Below are 5,193 nucleotides of genomic sequence, written 5' to 3'. Positions count from 1 at the left end.
ACAAGAAATATGTAAACTTGTGACCACCACTATTGGTCACTGAAAGGTCATGGTTTTTCATTTGCGACCTTTTTGTGACCAAAAACAGAAGGTCAAAAGCTGGCAGTCGTAAACTGACTATAGCAAGCTTTCTTCTGGAATGGTCATAGACGTTTATGACCAAAATATGTCCACTGTGGCGTTTTGGTCACTAGCAACCTCCCCAGGCCACGTAGGCATCCAGCGTGGCAAGCTGATGTGGCACAAGATTCAGCCCGGTCCAATTCGGTTTTCTACATGGGCCAAGCCCATTAATTCAGCCCATTTATATATTTTTTCCTATGAATTTTTTGTCAGCTTAATGGACCAGGCCCAACATTGTAGCCTTTTTATTTTGGGGCCATGACCTTTTTGTCTCAACAATTTCATTTTTTTCTTTTTTTCTAAATTGGGTTCACTAGTCAGGTGGGTCCCCATTGTCAGGTTCTAATACTGGGTCCTAGCCGTCAGGGCAATATTCTTCATTTTTTTATTTCATGCAAATAAATACCTGGTATTTAAATTGGCACACAGAAAACACACGAAATACTTCAAATGTTATCAACCATCAAAGTGCTAGATCATATAACACACATACAATGTGATCAGCATCAAGTTTACAATCATATAACAAACTCCACAAGTGTACAATGAAGGATGCCACATACAATCAGCATTACAACCTGAATTAGCATTACAACAAGTTTACAAATCAGCATTATACTGCTCCTAGATCCATCATGCATTGCTTCTTCCAACTTCATCCTGGAGCTCACGACGAAACATGAATAGAGGCCACCATCTGCATGTTATAAAACAAAATGGTCAGGAACAAAATAAAAATTCGAACATGTTAACCTTTTGGCATAAATAACAATAGAACAATCAAAACGAGGCATGGTTATCAGTGAATACTAGTGAGGAACAACATCATAAAGATTAACAATGGGGATGCCACAACTAGAAGGAGCAAGCTATTTTGTATTTGAGAAACAGAAAAAAAAAGTGCATCAAGTATTTCTCAGAAGGTAATTGAACTTATGTGCACGCATTTAGACAAAAACAAGAGCTTGCACTGTACACATTAATTAGAACAGGATCACAAGACACCTACACAAGCTAGAAGGACTCTTTCAATTTAAAAAAAAAAAGACATTTCAAACTTTTAACAGGGGTAATCTTGAGTTTGACAAGTACACATTAATCTTAGCATAGCATCACTAGCTTTGTTGTTGTTTTGCATATTATACGGGTAGTTGTCCGCCTAAACAAACACAAATGTGCAATGCTTGAGATACAGTATGCAGGAACAGCACGCAATGCAATGATAGTCTAAGAGCACATAATATCTCTCGAAGTGATACGTACAACAATAGGTTGTGTATATGTACAACAATAAATAATACGTACAACAATATCTGGAACATAGGTAGGAACTAGTATGGTTGCTTGTTGTTCATGAATGACAATCATTTGTGTGCGTACATCAAAAAGAAAACAGCAGGATTCAATTCAATTCGTCTTACCCATATATAGCAACCAACAGACATCTAATATCATTGTATTAGCGCAAAAGAGAAGTCCAGAATTCCCATTCAGATTCGCCTAAGTGAGAATAATGGATGTCACCTGCACCTTGAGTCGTTACCCACGAAGTGCTACAGGAAGCATGCCTCCACCTCGTCCGACAGCTGAAGAACCTGCTCAAAATTCCATGGCATATACAAATATCAATTCATTCTGTTTGTGTCTTGTAGGTATGAAACTTTTGTAAGAATTTGTAAGACGACATTACCTTGTCCGACGTGCTGAACGACGACCTCTTCACCTTCTGCGAGAAAAGGTCCGTTGCTCGCTGTTGCTCCGACACCCGAGAGAGCATTTACGTGTCAGTTGCGCACAACAAATTACACATCAGTTTAATCATATGCATCAATTTTGTTACAAGCTTTTCTTCAGAGTTGGGCTATTCTGTTGCTAATACTGCAGTACTATCAGTGCACATCACCGTATTCTACATCTGCAGCTGCCCATTCACTAGAACCACATAGATCACTAGCTGTGCTATTTGATATTAGTTGATAGTATTCCTTAATAATCATAACAAAAAATACATCTAATATCAAGTAGCATGGATGCACTAAACCCGCCTCCAACCAGCTTGACCCTAAGCAGCAACTTAGTCTCAAGCCTACATAGTACATGCATTGAGAAGTTCAACGAATATGTAAATGTGTTCATGTACTATACTGGATAGCAATTAGCAGACAACTGAAGGCTGGTTATTATGTTACTTAGCCTGCTTATCATTCATTTATTTGTACAAGCTGGGATTCATCTTCTATGCACTAGGTAGCTCTCAGCTCTCTAGCAACCAACGAAATGTACTGTACTAGGTAGAAATTAGCAATCTGGTCCACCTCAATCTTACCTCCGGCTCTGTGTGCAGCTGCTCAGCTCCTAGCTGCTGGCCTTCTATGCTGCACGTCTCTAGTCCCCAGTGCCAGGGTGCACACCTGCACACTGCCGTCCGCCGAGGAGACTGCTGCCGCTGGCCGTGGCGACTGGGCGCGGTGGCCGGCACCGGCACAGAAGCAGCAGGGTGCAGGCACGCAGCCATTGGCAGCCTGCTGGGGAAGGATGCAGCATCCATCGAGAAGTAGGACGCGGAGTTAACATGGCCAGTCAGGATGCTGATGAACTGCTGGTTGTTGTTAGGCACATTGATCTGCATACAGAACATCATATCATGAACGACATCAACTCATCAAGCGACATTGCTGCAATTACAAAAAAGAGGAGTTGCAATCACGGATCCAAACTCGAAATGCCGGGAGGGAGGAAGAGAGGGGGCGCTGTGAGGAGGAGTGGAGGGACTGACCTCATTGTCCTACTTCTAGTAGGTTGTTTAATTCTCGCATTGCCTAGTGTAAGCAGTTTGCACAGCAACAGACACCAATGCCATGACTCACAGAGAGACTAGCTCCATCGAGTTGAAGAGCTCCGGCGGGATCTCGGTCAGATTCCAGAATCTAGTGACGTTCCTGCATGATCAAGGTCAATTGAACAGCCGCTAGTAAGATGACTTGATAGATACACACGTGTAGGGAATCTGCCAAAATCGAGGTCAATTGAACTACCAAAACATCCTATATTTAGGAACAGAGGGAGCAATATCAATATCTGCACATGGCTACAACTTACAAAATATGCAGAATGACTACAAGAAATGTTCATGGAACACCTTGTGGAGCAACTAAATTTTCAACAGTCAACTAGCCAAATATTTGGGAATTTGAACTTCGATTGAATTGCATATGACATCAAAGTAAATAGCAGAGGCAAGCAGTGGACCATATAAGGTTTAGAGAAGGTGATTTTTCAGTGTGTGCAGTCACACGTCATCTGACATTGAATGGACAACTAGATCACCATAACATTATTGTGCAATTGGCATCATAGGGGAATTATTCGGCACCATATAAGTATCACCACATGTTAAGACGACATATGCAAGTGGAGGAGCACTACAACTCAGTGGAGGCTCACAGCACTGCAATTTACTTCCCGTCAGAAGTCTAGTAGGCAAATGAATATTCAGTATGAAACTCTGAATTAGTTCTCTAGAAATGCAGACATTCAGGGACTCAGCTACGATGGCACACGTAAAAAATTCCTCCATGAGATTTGAGAGTGGAGAGGAGGAAGGGAAGGCGCACATATAGTACCTGATTTTGTCATGCCGACGCCGCTGTCGATGATGGAGAACGTCTTGTTGGGCTTATCGGGGATGAGGCGGATGAAGAGCTCCGGCTGGCGTCGAGCTTGCTCTTGTCCGTCAGGCTCTCGAGCCGGATCTTGTCAAGCGCCTGCAAGCAAAGCAGAGAAGCATTCGCGTGTGAGCAAATCGAGCCACCAATCAATCATCTCTGACTCTGACGACGAACGAACAAACAAGGCAGAGAGAGAAGCAGAGGAAACAGAGGAAGGAAGGAAGGAAGGAATAGAGGAGTACATCTGACGAGTTGGAGATGAGCTCGCGGAGGAAGATCTCCTTGTTGGAGTAGAAGGTGTTGTTGATGAGCGAGAGCCGCCGCCCATCTGCACGTTCGTCGCCATGGCCTTCCGTTGCTGCTACTTGTCGAAGGAAACTTTGGGGAAGATGGGTGGATGGATGGGCTCCGCCACGCCCGCGACCTACACCGTCGACCTGCGCCGCGCGCTCCACCGCGGCCTCGGCGTCCGCGTAGTAGAGGAAGCAGAAGCCGGCGTTGCGCTCAGGATCGTCGTGGGCGCGCACGAGCTCCACCTTGTCGAGCTCGGCCGTGAGCCCAACGACCCCATCCCCCACGACGACATGGTCAAGTCAAGTGAAGGTGGAGGGCCTGGTGGAGAAGGGAGCGAGGGGCTCGGGCTGGCGGAGGGCCTGGTGGAGGGTGGGGCGTCGCAAGGAGAAGACGACAGGGAGGAAGGGGACGGGATCAAGAGGAGCGGGTGGGGAAGGGAGGGGGTCAGAGTGGCGATGCTCCGCCAGATGCCGGCTGGAGTAGGAGCATCGGGGTCGATGGAGAGTAGCAGGAGCCGAGGTTGTGCATGCGCGGGCAGTAGAGGGCTCGCCGGTGGCTCACTGAGGGAGAGATCCAGGAGGGGATGGGGAGGGAGGTGGCGGCGCGATCTGGAAGGCGAGGAGGAGCGAGTGGTGGCGCGTAGGCGCTGACGGTGGGATCGGCTGAATTGGGGTGGCGTCTGCGAGGAGTGCATCTGAATCGGGAGAGAGAGGGGAGAGGAGTGGAGTTAGGGTTTGGGTGCGGTGGCGAGAGAGGGGACGAGGGAGGAGTGGAGTTAGGGTTTGGGTGCCGCGGCGAGAGAGTGGGTGGATGGATGGATGGATGTGGAATGGAGAGATGGATGGATGGATGTGCGCCACGTCATCGATCCGTGGGACGAGTTGTGATTGGTTCGGAAAATCAGTGATTTAAAATAGTTTTCAAGTATTCAAAATAGAGGGATTTTGTGAAGCAGCTATCAAAAATATTTTCTAGAAGGGCACCACACAAATTTTCACTAGAGTTAGATCGCATTTTATGGATGAGGACCAATTTGTATGCATTTCCGATATTTCTAACTATTTTTCATCATTTTTCGAGTGCCCAAAATGAGTTTTTTTGAAGGACC

General features: G+C 46.0%; 1 long non-coding RNA gene across 5 annotated transcripts; it reads right to left on the bottom strand.

Moving 5' to 3' along the window:
* Positions 1-535: 535 nt before the first annotated feature.
* Positions 536-4,817, bottom strand: LOC123106503 (uncharacterized). Of its 5 annotated transcripts, XR_006451370.1 has the most exons (7): positions 4,034-4,815; positions 3,747-3,887; positions 2,900-3,062; positions 2,450-2,746; positions 1,814-1,873; positions 1,654-1,718; positions 536-820 (listed from the first exon to the last, which is right to left on the bottom strand). It is a non-coding gene; the product is annotated as an uncharacterized lncRNA (long non-coding RNA). The 5 variants fall into 5 exon arrangements; XR_006451366.1 differs by having other exon boundaries at positions 1,814-2,798; positions 4,034-4,817; XR_006451363.1 differs by having other exon boundaries at positions 1,545-1,718; positions 1,814-2,746; positions 4,034-4,816.
* Between the last annotated feature and the right edge of the window lie 376 nt (positions 4,818-5,193).

Source organism: Triticum aestivum, chromosome 1B (genome assembly GCF_018294505.1).
Source record: "Triticum aestivum cultivar Chinese Spring chromosome 1B, IWGSC CS RefSeq v2.1, whole genome shotgun sequence".
In the NCBI taxonomy this organism is placed as follows: domain Eukaryota; kingdom Viridiplantae; phylum Streptophyta; class Magnoliopsida; order Poales; family Poaceae; genus Triticum; species Triticum aestivum.
The sequence above is the reverse complement of the archived record's forward strand: the minus strand, read 5'-3'. Positions and strand labels throughout refer to the sequence as shown.